Source organism: Myxocyprinus asiaticus, chromosome 24 (genome assembly GCF_019703515.2).
Source record: "Myxocyprinus asiaticus isolate MX2 ecotype Aquarium Trade chromosome 24, UBuf_Myxa_2, whole genome shotgun sequence".
NCBI classification, from domain to species: Eukaryota; Metazoa; Chordata; class Actinopteri; order Cypriniformes; family Catostomidae; genus Myxocyprinus; species Myxocyprinus asiaticus.
In genome coordinates, this window is record NC_059367.1 from 38,313,186 (window position 1) to 38,327,918 (window position 14,733).

The window sequence follows — 14,733 nt, forward strand, 5'->3', positions numbered from 1 at the left end:
AAACTCTCATCCTCCACAATATAAATTTGCCAGTAGACTGAGGCTATCTGCTTTGTTACAGCAATCGTGAAGCTGGGTTCATGATTCGCATCAGGGCGCCAACACCAGCATTGTGCGCCGCTTTGAACTCAAAATGAACAGCGCTTGCAAACAAAAACATCTCATTCTGCATTTTGGTGACAGTTAAGACTTGTCTTGCTTATTGTGGAAATTAAAACATGCCTTACATAGGCTGAAAAATACTTGCTTTCTATCACAAGTCCTATATGGGCTTGTTTTGTACATCAAATAGTGTTAAGAGTGTCTTTCTCCATCATTTTGTGACTGACAGGGAAGTGCTGTCAGAGATTATTTTATTTATCGAGATAACCTCTGCGGCTCTATCATAGGTGAGAGCATAATGGTCAACTAGCGTGTTGAGTGTGTTCTGCCCGTAGAATGTCTATGGGACTGCCACACTATGCTATGTTATGCTAAGCTTGTAGGCTCTCCATGGTAGAAGGGCTCTGGCGCTGTGGCATGTGCGTCAGTGTAATTACTCCGGGTGGACACATTACAAAGTTCTGCCCTTCACTCCATTGTTTATGCTGTATTAACGGTAAATCCGTTAATCGCGATTAAGAGAAATTAACGCGTTAAACTTTTTTAAATCGCATTCGTTAATTCTAACAGCTCTAGTCTATACTTTTAAAATTGTGACTATTTTTACATTTACAAATTGGCCCCATTCACGTCCACTGTTAGTGCCTTACTGTAACCCAGATTTTTGCTTTTTTTTAAGAAAAGGAGGGACAAGTCAAAATTATTTTTTGGCATAATCAATGTTATGCCACAAATGCTGTTGATTGAGCTTAACTTGTATTAAACCTGGAATATTCCTTTAAGGAGTTAGGCAGGTCCGGAAGTGGCCTAAATAAATGACTGTAATGCACTGATTAGATTGGCTTATTGATTTTATAAAACAGTGGCAACAGCAATAAAATATTTATATTTATTATATGGCTGACGATTTAACATGTTAATTCAGTGCGATTAATTATATTAAAAATAACACGTTTAAAATGAACACAAAACAGAATTAATCATGCCTCTTAACCATATGTAAATTCCGTAATAAGGAATTTGCCTACCAACTGATCAATTCAAGTTTGAAGTACCACCTTCATGTTTTTGCAACTCGCAGTCAGCCGGGGGCAGTGAGCGCAGCTTCAGCTGTACAGGCAACACACAACCATACAGACAACAAACTGACAGCCGGATGGAGAAGAACGCAGGGCTCCTGAGACAACTTGACACAGCGTCGTGAAAATGTTTATGTTTATGACCAGAGACGCTGAAAACAAATGACATGCAGCATAACCACATTGAAGTTCCCAATATACTTCATACGAAATTGAAAAACTAATGGGTGTGATGTAATTTAGAACAAAATCTGGCCAAAAAGAAGGTATTGTTGCGTTCTCTTCGGTGGTTCATAACAGCTCGTCTGGGCAAACTTTTAGAAAAACTTCTTACCGGTTGCCAAACACCTTACAGCCATTGGTCCACGTCATCAATAGGTGTGACCTGAAGCTCCACCTACTTTGTTTATGTTGTTCAGTCAGTCAAGTTCAGTCAACATTAACACACCAGCGTGCAGAGTTATTAGCGAGCTGGTGCAAATGTACCTATATCTGTACGATCGTTCGCGTAGAGACATTTTCCAAGACCATGTAAAGTGTTTTTTTTTTAAATTATTATTATTGTTTGTTTAATTAGTTCAAATCTACGCAAATACTCTTATGTGCCCATTCACTCATGTGCAATCTGCATCTAAAGCCATTCACACATCTGCCCAAAGTAAGGTATCCCTCTCTTATCATAATTTTTTTGTCTTTATTCTGCAAATTAACACTTTTATACACCTATCTTTGCAGTAGTATCACTAGCATATTTAATTACAATAACTGAGTGTAATCGGTGCATATTAAGGCCTTGTATAGTGTGTTAGCGCATTAGCGTCATGAATTCAGAATGTAAACCGACAATTTAAACATTTTTCTGTATATAAATATTACATTTAATCATCATCAATCCATTTAAACAACTTTTACTGAACTCATGTGAATTCTACTCATAGAATGAGGCATAAAGTCATTGATAACACATTTGAATGTCATATTAAGGTTTTATATGTAACGTCCTCATATTTAAATGTACTTCTAAACGCCTCCCACAGTGGTGTGGTGGGTGTCTGAATGTTCGCAAACAGTATAACGTTGCTCAGCTGTTTCGAACTTCTTACTGCTGAACGAAGAACACCTTCTCCGGAAGTATACTGGGGCCTTAAGACGCTCTAAAAGCGCCTGTCTGATGCATGTGTACAGACGGAACGCAAGAACACGTCCTGTGAGCACAGCCCAAGTCTACAGATTTACAAACTCAATTATGAAATAGATCACTGTCCACTGTAGGCCAGTGATCAGTTTATGTTCAATAATATGGAAGTAAATCAAACAATATATATTGACTTCTAAACCACTTTTTGTTTTCTCTAATCAGTGCTTTACTTACCTGCCACAATAATGTAATGTCTTTGAATTATCTGATTTATTATATGTATTATTTTGATTATATTTATAATTATTTTGATTATATTGAATTAAATTCACCACCAACATTTATTGGTTTGAGAAGTACTCTAACAACAAAACCTAAATGAAAACCAATACTTGGCTCTGAGAGATGCCAACCAATGTGTTGGGCCCCATTGTAATGCTGGGTGGAAGCAATAATGATTGGCTGACACACATCAGGCACTCGGGTTACTTTCGGACATTTTCACACAGGCAGGACACACACACAGCCAAAACACTAGGTGGTGTGTGTATACGGATAGAAGCAAATAAGAATTGACAGGTGGGGATAAAAGAGAGGTGTGTGGGAATGTTTTCTTGGTGACAGGTTGAAAATGGATTGTATTAGAGATAGACAACAGGACATAGCATTGATGAAGAGACACAGAAAAAAGTAGAGAGAGTATACAGTAGTGATTTGGTACCCCTCTTTTCTAACCCCTAACCCACTTCCCACCACCCACCCCACTCTAAAGAACAGGAGGATAAAGGGTGATGTCAGTACCCCTCTTCCATCACCGCGGCCAATATCAGCTCCTTCCCACAGAGAGGACAATACACCCCCCCCCCCACTTTTTAAATGCCACCACAGCAAGTGCCGTGATGTTTGTTTCAAGAGTATTTAACGCTAGAGATGCCAAAGCCTGGCTATGACACACAGAAGCTTTTATTCATGTTTTTTTTTTTAGGCTGATTTCCAGGGTGGATGATGGCTTATATGGACCAATGACGTGATGTGCAACTTTGATATCCAAACCCCTTTATGGAGTAAAAATAAGGAAAATGTTTATAAAAAACACATTTATTGAATATATTAGTCTCTGTTTATCAAATTTTATGAACATGTAATGATGTTTTACAAAGTTTAAGAATTATTAGACATTATTGTCACACATAACTGTCCGGATGTCATGGTGAAATGCAAAAAAAGCTACAAAAAGTGTTAAAAATCAAATAAAACCTAAAATCTTTGCCACAGGCATTATTGTATGAGTGTTGCCAACAATATATTTAAATAAAAAAAATAAAAAAAATGACATCCAGTTGATTGTTATGCTTTGGAGCATTCTGTCCCAAAACTGGCAGCCAGCCAATGTCATCCAGGATAACAAGCAATCTGGAGCAATATTATGGGGCATTTTATTTTGACACCTTATCAGACAGGATGTTACACAATCAGGAAGACCCTGAAGAACCCCCAAACAATGGTGAAAGGTTAGTAAGTCTCTTTTAAAATGTGTTTAATTTACCCTTTTCACTCACTGGTACACTATGTAGTAAAACCCTGTGTCATTTGGGATAACGTTAAAAAAACATTGTTAATTTTATGCAAAGTTTATTTAATATGAATTTACATACTTGGAAGTTGAAGGTCAAGGTTGCAGATTTCTATAGGTAGCCAAAACAACTGCCTGATTAAGGTTCAAACAGAGTTTTGTCATACCGGATAACAATTTTGTCACGTAGGATAACAGTTTTTTTCTGTTAGCCCATAATGTCATCTTATTGTGATATTAACACATTAAAAGAACATTGTTTAGTTAAACACTAACAAATTATACATTAATAATAATATTTCATTATTTAATTATAATTAAATTAAATGATTGTCCAACCTGTCATATTGGGGAATCCGCCCATCTAAGAAAAGGCCATCCACTCTAGTGACATCACCATGCAGTTTTTTCTCTCTTCAGTGGCGGGAAATTCAACTGGGTAGGGTTGCACCAGCTGTGCGTAAGTTCTCACGTAAGTTAGGACGTAAAGTTCACACTAAGGGCTTAGTAACTACTAGTTAGTTTGTAACTAAGTCAGTGCTTAATTTGGTTGCACCAGCTGTTCTTAATGCAAGACTTAACTAGCAGGTCGTAAGCTCTCCGTAAAGTAATGTGTAGTCGCATAATATGACGTTTACCTGTACTAATCCAATAAACAGCCTTCAAATTTGATGTTTTGGGTTGATGATGAAAATTTCATTCAAAGGTAACTTAATATAGATATAAAACTGGGTGGGTCTGATATAATGATATATGTAAATGACTGTGGGATAGAAAAGGATAAAAGCATATATCATTCAATTGCTAGTTTTATTGGGGAAGTTTCATATACATAAAATGAAGTGGTCTGGTACTAAACCACATTCTTTTCATTTTATAAATGATTTTAAACAATACTGTAATATTTTGTATAAGTGTAAATATAAAAAAGCTTCCAGGGCTTGTAATATTGTTTGCAAATTCAAAATTGATAGATAAATGACATCTTATCCCTTTGTTTATTTGTTTTGTTTTATAATACACTGGCATTATTATTTTTTTTGGTTAATTTTTCTGTATCTTATTATTTAATAACTGAATCCTTTGTACCTGAGATGGAAATTATACAGTGTTGATTGTGTGGAATTTGATGTTATGTAAGTTCATATGGAGTTTAAATAAATAAAAAAAGTAAAAAAATTAAAAAGCCTTCAAATTTGTACACAGAAGTATTAAAAAGCCATGCATTTCAGTTTTATCTCATTACAGTTGATGTTCAAACCTTGTTTACTCACGTAACTGTCAGCTGTAATAAATTAAATCCCCATTAAAATATGATACGTAATAAAAACAAGATTTAATTAATGGTATATTTAGCCTATGTAAATAACAATATTTAATAACTGTATCTAAAATGACAAGGGGCAATAAATAAATAAGTACCAATACAACAGACATTTATTCATTTTAATATCTATTTTGTATATGTTGAACTTGACACCGGGCGGCATACACAGGAAAGTGCACCGTTAGATTGGTTTCATGCTGAAGAAGCAAGATTTTTACATAAAATTTTCTCCCATAAATGTAAATGAGTGCCAACATCATCATATATGTTGAAAGGACTGAAGCTTGTCAACATGAGCTCATTGATGTCATTAAATAAGTCTGCTTTGTTATTCCATCAGTTACTCCTGGTCGGAAGCTTCCGTAAATATTTAGTTTATACGTAAGGTTACGTCCTACCTAAGTTTAATGTTAATGTAGCGTCATTACACATTAATAAAGCCTTAATAAACATTAAATAACTTTTCTTCTCTGTTAATAAAGCATGTTATTAAGCACACTTCATCGTAAACAGTGCGTTATTAGTTATTTCATGTTTAAACGTGTCAAAAGAGAATGCACCATATTTATAACGTTTTTCATTTGCAACGCATATCATTAAGTCAATATATGTACATTTTTCACATTTTGATGATTTTTCTAGATGCCACTGTCAAACAAAGAGAGAGCAGCAAGGTTTCTTTACAGCGTAGCCTAATTAATTTCCTTGAAAAAACTATTTGCAGTGTGACTCGCTTTGCATAACATAAAAATTAATTATGAGTATTAAGTAAAAATGACAATTCATGTGCAAAGTCAAAAGGTGTCATACCAAGTAACAATTTCAGTCAGGCGGGATAACGCTGATTCATTCCCTTAAAATGCATAATTTCATTTTATGAAGTTGAGAAAACAATAATAGTATGATGCCAAGTACTGTAAAACATTTTCAGACATTTTGCAGCTTAAATCACATTGCAGCTTTAAAATGTGGGTAAAGAACTTTAACATGTAGGGTCACGTTTTAAGCAAACACATTATAATGAGAAAAACATTATAGTGCAAGTTTTATTTTCCAAGCTCTAAATATTGGTTACTGCCTCAATTTATATATTCAATAAGTATTATTGATTAAAAAAGTTTTAATATGATAATATTTTGAAAATTCATTAACGTTATCCCGTATGACATTTTGATTGGTGTCGTCACATGATTCTCAGTTAAAACACTTAAAATACATGGTTTGAAAATAAGATTTTAGTAATAAGGCAATAACATCCTAATAAAAGCAAAACTACTTTGATGTCCTGTTTTAACCTATTTTAATTTTTGGTCAATTGAAAACCTTATTCGTCACTGGGCCATATAATGCTGATATATGGTTGTTCTTCATCTTCGGGCATTTTTATCACTGTGAACTTCTAGAATGTGAAATCTCATAAAATAAAAAAAAATAAAAAACAATTTAAAAAAAATTCACGCTCACTTTTTTTTTTTAAATGACACTGATGGAAATTATATTTTTTGTGTTTTTGGAATAAAATTACTTCTTTGTCTTGCTAGGCTTAATTTCATAGCATTTCAAACATCTAATGTATCCTAAATACACACAATTAAATAATATTTTCACACATTTTGCATAATTTGGTAAAATTGCTGCTTGACTGGAAATGACACCCAATAAAAATATTCTGCTCACAGTTGATATTTACCTTGAATGTTCTTTGTTTTTGTAGGTTCTACTGGTTGTTTAGATCAGTGTTACTATCAGAAATAATGAATTATTTATTTAGTTATTAATTAATATTTAAATTAAATAATAGAATCTAACTCATTAAAGCCTCACACGGGGCACCAGTAAATGTAGTGCGCTACGTTCAGGAGCGGGTTTAGTTATTAGCAATAATTAATAATTATCAAAGATAATTATCAATTATTAAAATCAATAGAACATTGATTTGAATCAATGTTAGCTCTTTTAATCCTTCACATCAACAATCAAAGATAACCATCAAATTCAATAGAATTATAATTATTATCAAAGATAATTATCAATTATCAAAATCAATAGAATATTAATAAGGATTAATATCGCCGGGGCACCACCTTGGAATCAGGGACTAATAACCAGACAGTATAACAGTCTCAATATTAGATTGTTCTCTTAGGAAAATCGATATTCAAAAGGAAAAAATGAAGGCTTGAATCCGAGCACTGACATCCCCCTGCCAGCATTTGACACAGGTGTATGCAAAACAAACCAAAACACTTCTCTTTGAAATATAACAAAGTTTATTTATGCAGTAATATCAATTAATAATCAATACAATGCAGTCAATAAACTTCCGACTTACAACTACAAACTAAACAGTGACATGATTAGATATGGTAACCAAAATAATCCTATAACACATGAGTGGAAGGTGTGTGTGTGATGAGCCTTAATGCTGAAGTTGTTAGTTTAAAGCCATTTAAAGTTATTTCCTAGCTTTAGTAGTGTAGTCGTAATATGAGCGATCATGAAAGTGCTGTTGAATATAAACACTGAGTGACGCTGACTCACTTCACGCCACCAAATGGCTTATATTACACACAAAAATTTTCTTTTGTATATATATATATACAGTTGAAGTCAGAAGTTTACATACACTTAAGTTAAAGTCATTAAAACTTATTGTTTAACCACTCCACAGATTTCATATTAGCAAACTATAGTTTTGGCAAGTCGTTTAGGACATCTACTTTGTGCATGACATGAGTAATTTTTCCAACAATTGTTTATAGACAGATTGATTCACTTTTAATGGTCAGAAGTTTACATTCACTAAGCTAACTGTGCCTTTAAGCAGCTTGAAAAATTCCAGAAAATTATGTCAAGCCTTTAGGCAATTAGCCAATTAGCTTCTGATAGGCTAAATTGCTAATTGGAGGTGTACCTGTATATGTATTTTAAAGCCTACCTTCAAACTCAGTGCCTCTTTGCTTGACATCATGAGAAAATCAAAAGAAATCAGCCAAGACCTCAGAAAACAATTGTGGACCTCCACAAGTCTGGTTCAGCCTTGGGAGCAATTTCCAAATGCCTGAAGGTACCACGTTCATCTACAAATAATAGTACACAAGTATAAACACCATGGGACCACACAGCCATCATAAAGCTCAGGAAGGAGATGCATTCCGTCTCCGAGAGATGAACGTAGTTTGGTGTGAAAAGTGCAAATCAATCCCAGAACAACAGCAAAGGACCTTGTGAAGATGCTGTAGGAAACAGGTAGAAAAGTATCTATATCCACAGTAAAACAAGTCCTATATCGACATAACCTGAAAGGCTGCTCAGCAAGGAAGATGTCAATTCTCAAAAACAGCCATAAAAAAAGCCAGACTACAGTTTGCAAGTGCACATGGGGACAAAGATCTTACTTTCTGGAGAAATTTCCTCTGGTCTGATGAAAATAAAAATGGAACTTTTTGGCCATAATGACCATCGTTATGTTTGGAGGAAAATAGTGAGGCTTGCAAGCCGAAGAACACCATCCCAACCGTGAAGCATGGGGGTGGCAACATCATGTTCTGGGGGTGCTTTGCTGCAGGAGGGACTGGTGCACTTCACAAAATAGATGGCATCATGAGGAAGGAAAATTATGTGGATATATTGAAGCAACATCTCAAGACATCAGCCATGAAGTTAAAGCGCGGTCACAAATGGGTCTTCCAAATGGACAATGACCCCAAGCATACCTCCAAAGTTGTGGCAAAATGGCTTAATGACAACAAAGTCAAGGTACTGGAGTGGCCATCACAAAGCCCTGACCTCAATCTGATTTGTGGGCAGAACTGAAAAGTGTGTGGGAGCAAGGAGGCCTTCAAACTTGACTCAGCTGCACCAGTTCTGTCTGGAGGAATTGGCCAAACTTCCAGCAACTTATTATGAGAAGCTTGTGGAAGGCTACCCAAAATATTTGACCCATGTTAAACAATTTAAAGACAATGCTACCAAATACTAACAAATTGTATGTAAACTTCTGACCCACTGGGAATGTGATGAAAGAAATAAAAGCTGAAATAAATCATTCTCTCAACTATTATTCTGATATTATTTTAAGAATGTGAAAAGTAGAGATAGACCAATATATCGGTTAATCGGTGCCGATAGTTGCTTATTAGAACCATCGGTTGTCTGCAGAAATCGATGCCGATAGTTGCAGATAAATTCTTTTTTATTCTTCCGTGTTCCTCTGATAATTACGTTTTTTAAATTGAAGCAAACACATCGTGTCTCCAACATCAGAAAAAAAAAAAAAAAAAAGCTTAATTTGGTAAATATTAAATATAGAGCATTGTAACGGAGCCCAGTCTCCGTCATTTCAAAAGAAGAGTCCCCGGTGTATTTCAGGCTTGTTTAGTGTTAAAAGTCCAACGTTATGCACTAGGGGTGCAACGGTTCAAATTTCACACGGCTTGGTTTTAGGGTCATGGTTTCGGTACGGTTCTGTATTTGCAATGTTCAGAAATATATATATATATATATATATATATATTGCTGCCAATTCACAGTAAGAATACTCTATTGGGTAAGAAACACTTCAACAGGTTTGCCCTTAATAAAAATCATGGTTTTACAGTAACCATAGTTTAACTATGGTATTTGAAGTAAAAACATAGTAACCACAAAATCAACATGGTTACTGTCATGTTTACAATATATAGTATAATCATGGTTACTTTATGGAAACTACAGTATTACTGTTGTAAAACCATGATTAATTGTATCAAAACTATGGCTGTAACAATACGCGAACCACAACCGAAATCACAATGCAAACATCCATGATCCTGTGTCGCTATTTGAAAAGACCAAACCGCGACAAACGCCCCTCTCCAACCCCAGCAGCCTGCCATCAGTTACAGATGCAGCCCCTTGAGCTCTTTACACATACTACAATAAAATTAGGGTGACCATACGTTCTCTTTTTCCCAGACATGTCCTCTTTTTCGGACCTTAAAAAAGCGTCCGGCCGGGATTTCTAAATTTGCGAAAACGTCCGGTATTTGGCTTTAGTTGCATTATGATGTGCATCTGGTCTAATACTTTATTGTGTGTGCATGCATTTTTGCAAAGCTTTAACCCCTCTTTGTAAGTCCTGCCTTCTCGCACACCAGTTGGTAGATTATTAGAGGCTTGCGGCAACTATTGGCCAAATATCTGCCTGTCAATCTCTCCAAGAACGCGCGAAGCACTATTGTGTTCGGCATCAAACAGTTGCTTGACAGTAGCAGCAAATGACAGCAGAGTGGAAACAATGCACAAACGAAAGTGCAAATTTACAGAAGAATTGCACAAAAAATTCCCATGCTTTCGTCCAGGTCGAGATCTGCGGGAAGCAGAATGTATGACATGTAAAGCTGGCACTTGTGTGTCAGTTGATAATAAAGGTGCAAGTGATTTAAAAGCACACATTAGCTCTGCGAAGCATAAAGGGTCAGCAAAAGGTGAAAGTTCATCAGGTAAATTAATGGACTACTTTTTGCGACCAGGTAAAATTGTTATCACATTGCTTCATTTTCCATGGCCATTCAAAATAATAGTAATAGTAAATGAAGGTACACTCATGGCATCAAATATTTTATTTTAGTACATGGACATTCAAAAGAATGTTGGACATTTTTATTTATATATAAAATAAAATATAAATAAATGCATGTTATGCTAATAGAGTGTAACAAAAATTGTCTAATTGATCAGCCAGGCTAATTTACTGTCTATCACAGCATACCTAATTTACTGTAAATGTACACTAGGGAAATCTGGGCTCCCTATCGACATCTATGGTTGAAACATAAAATTGCAAGTTACTTGTGGAGGAACACTGTTTAGTTTTTTTTTTTTTTTACGTCACTTCTGGTTTGGTGCAGCTCTTCTGTTTGAATGAATTTGATGGTTTGAGGTATACACATGTGATCACCATATCAGAATGGACATGACTATCTGCACCAGTTACTGATAGTAAGAAGAAAGTCTTACAAAATGTCTATCCGAAAAATTTGTTATCTGGGCAATCAGGGTCCGCCAGACCTTCTTTTCTTTGTTTATAGACATGACAGAAACCAAAGACTGTTTAGCCCAAGACAGAGCACTTATAAAGAAAGGGACAAATTAGAATGCCTAATATGGCACATGTAGAAAAGGAAGTTCTGCCTTACAGGTAAAACAGCCAAACACATTTTAAATACAGACATCGCCTGTCAGTCAACTAAAAAAAGCATATTCGCATTAGCTGGACCAGCCTGAAAAAGTGTTTTTTTTTTAAGCGTTATCTTGGCTAAAGAAGCACAATTTATGTCAAATTTAACTGCTGATTTAAAAACATCCTTTGATCCTAATCTTTGTCACATGTGAGATTTCAAATGCGGCCTTTTTAGAAGCAATGGTTCCTGAAGCAATGCCACTGCAGACAGGGATATCTCTGCACATCCTTCTCTCTGTCACAGGTTCACAAAAGATGGAGATAAATGGATTTTGCAGAGATGACATCAGAAATACGCATGAGTACAGACCCCTCTCTCTCTCATTCATAAGAGCCATTGTCAAAGGTAGACAGGCACCATTGTGTGTATCTGGCACTAACTTGGGAACTTAAACAGAACAAAGAAAGGGGAGAGAGACAAAGGCTATTACTCAAAGTACTGCTAAATTAACTGAAGTGCATTTCAAAAGAAAGGCTTACAGATTTACAACCTCCGTCACTGAAGCAAACTCAAACTCTCAGACACCAACACAGCAGATATCAACATACAACCGAGAAAGTTAGTAAAGCCCATGGAAAGACGGTTTTAAAAGTTTTAATTATTAGACAAGGCTTAAGACATTAGGACAGTACAACATGCTTCATTTTAATTAATGTTTTATTAACATGGCATCTACCCTCGATAAATGTCCATGATCAAGCTATTAGTTTTGTTGCTGTTGTCAAGAGTCATGTGGGATCTTCACATGTGTTGAGTGGAGGTTTTGAGGTGGTGATCCCATTATGGTGTTGCTTCCTGTCTGGAACAGTTAAACTGGATTTGTGTTGGTTTTTAAGGTCATAAAATGGTACTCATTAAAAAGTGTCATAAAACATCATAGGTTTGGTGTTCAGAGAGGAATCCTAAGGCACTGTGAAGTTTGAAATGCTCATGTTTAAAGTTTAGCAAATAACAAGTACTGTATGTTCATGTTATGGACAGGAATGGTACTTCAAATCGTGCGCTTGTCGAGGAAATGTGTGCTATTATTCATCTACAGTAAGTGATCGAACTTATTTTTCGTCAGTTCAAACTTATTTTAGTGGACGATAAAATTACCTGAGCTATATCTAGCCAACAGAATAGAAAAAAAGACTTAGGTGTGGGCCCTTTTGACTTGATTCAGTAAGCACTCACCTAGCAATCATCCAAAACGCACTAGCAACTTGCTAAAAAACACTCAGAACACCTTAGCAACCGTTTAACAATGCTTTGGCAACCACCCACAACACTCTAGCAAAGTGATGGTTGCAACTTTTGCATGGGCAAATAACTCTCACATTTTGTTTGTTTCTATTTCCATTTCTCTTAAGTCATTTTAGGAGAAACAAATGAGACATATTTGATACAAATTGGTCTCCAAAGTTACAAATAGCAGCTTTCTGAGTAATAATAACTCCCTCCGGGGGTAGATGAAAGGAGGGAAGTGAAAATGTAAAATGGCAGGTAGAGGACATGATTTCATTAGGAGCTGGCTTTGGAGATGACATTCCAGAGGATTTGGAGGGAATATGATGAACAGGCAGAAATGAGAGGGTGCAGGAGATTCGAAAGAAAGCCTGATGAATAGTTAATGAATGAGGGAGCTTGGGTGTTCTCTGCCCATGATTCCACAATAAAGCATGAAGAACACAGAATCACACTGAAAAGGTTTGGAGAGGAGAGGGCAGAGGGGAATGGGGGAAAGAGAAAGAGATGCGTCAATGCGGACATATTAACTGTCTGGGAGCAGAAAAGAGATGTGGAAAGGGAGCTATGCATTCCATATTTCCAAGTGTCTACTCACATAGAGGAAGCAGCTATATCTTTACACAGACAAATATATTGCAATAGGCCTAATTCACAATACTGCTAGTGTGAAATATGGGAAATGGATCCTGAAGAGACAGCTTGCAACATGTAAGTTTAATCCTATAGGTTGCTATGGCTTTAACTGCTTTATGTAAAAGAAATGTATTGCTCACAGAGTGCGAGTCATTCAACAGGTTGTATCTTCCCTATCAACACCAAACCGTCTGCAAAATAAACCTGTGAATTGTGTTACACCGGCACAATCTTATTCAGCATGACTAGACATGCCATGCACAACAATATAGTTTATTTTGGCCTTTGGTATGATCTTCTAGAAAAGCAGTTGCATCTCAACAGCACAGTTTTGATGGCAGAATTTTAGTGTTTAGTTCCCTGTTATATGCACACCATTTTTCTTTTTTTTGGGGGGGGGGGGGATTTTTTCCCCTTTTTCTCCCAATTTGGCATGCCCAATTCCCAATGTGCTTTTAAGTCCTCGTGGTCACGTGGTCGCCTCAATCTGGGTGGCAGAGGATGAATCCCAGATGCCTCCGCGTCTGAGACAGTCAACCCGTGCATCTTATCACGCGGCTTGTTGAGCCATGTGGAGACATAGCGTGTGTGGAGGCTTCACACCATCCACTGTGGCATCCACGCTCAACTCACCACGCGCCCCAACGAGAATGAACCACATTACAGCGACCACGAGGAGGTTACCCCATGTGACTCTACCCTCCCTAGCAACTGGGCCAATTTGGTTGCTTAGGAGACCTGGCTGGAGTCACTCAGCACACCCTGGGATTTGGGCTAGCGAACTCCAGGGGTGGTAGTTGGCGTCTTTACCACTGAGCTACCCAGGCCCCCAGCACACCATTACTTCAGTATACAATAGATTATTTACACTCAACAAAGGGGCATAGATTCCAGAGGGAATGGGGGGAGGTAATGCCCCCAATAATCAAAACAAGCAAGTACAACATTTATACCATGATACCCCCATGGTACCCCCAATATTCAAGCCAAATCTTCGCCCTTGACTCAACAAAACTAATTCAATTTCTTACAGTGGCCCTCAAAGTAGACACTTAGCAAAAGATAACAAGATACCAAACCAAGTGGCATCTGCAAACAATTCAAGTGAGGCTTTCTCAGCCATTTTTACAATTACTTTTAACCAACAGTTGTAACCTTTTTTTTTTTTTTTTGAGGAAGTCCGTCTTCCTTAAGTTTACACAGGTGTCCAAGCAATGTAACCACAGGTGTAGTTCATCACATTAACTATGAATATATTCCATTAACGTTTGACAACTAGAAAGTGTCCAAAATACTTTTTTTATTATTTATTTTGAACAATATATCTACCTACTGTATCATTTTAAAGCTAACAAATTTCTTCTATGTAGAATAATTTGCTTTAAAAGTGTGCCTGTGCAATCTTTCTTTAAAATAAACGACGTTTG

The 14,733-nt window shown here is 36.4% G+C and overlaps 1 protein-coding gene across 1 annotated transcript in view; it reads right to left on the reverse strand.

Annotated features, from left to right (window-relative positions):
* Positions 1-14,733, reverse strand: part of LOC127415451 (long-chain-fatty-acid--CoA ligase 6-like) — a 65,321-nt gene that overhangs the window by 49,964 nt on the left and 624 nt on the right. The window lies entirely within an intron of this gene.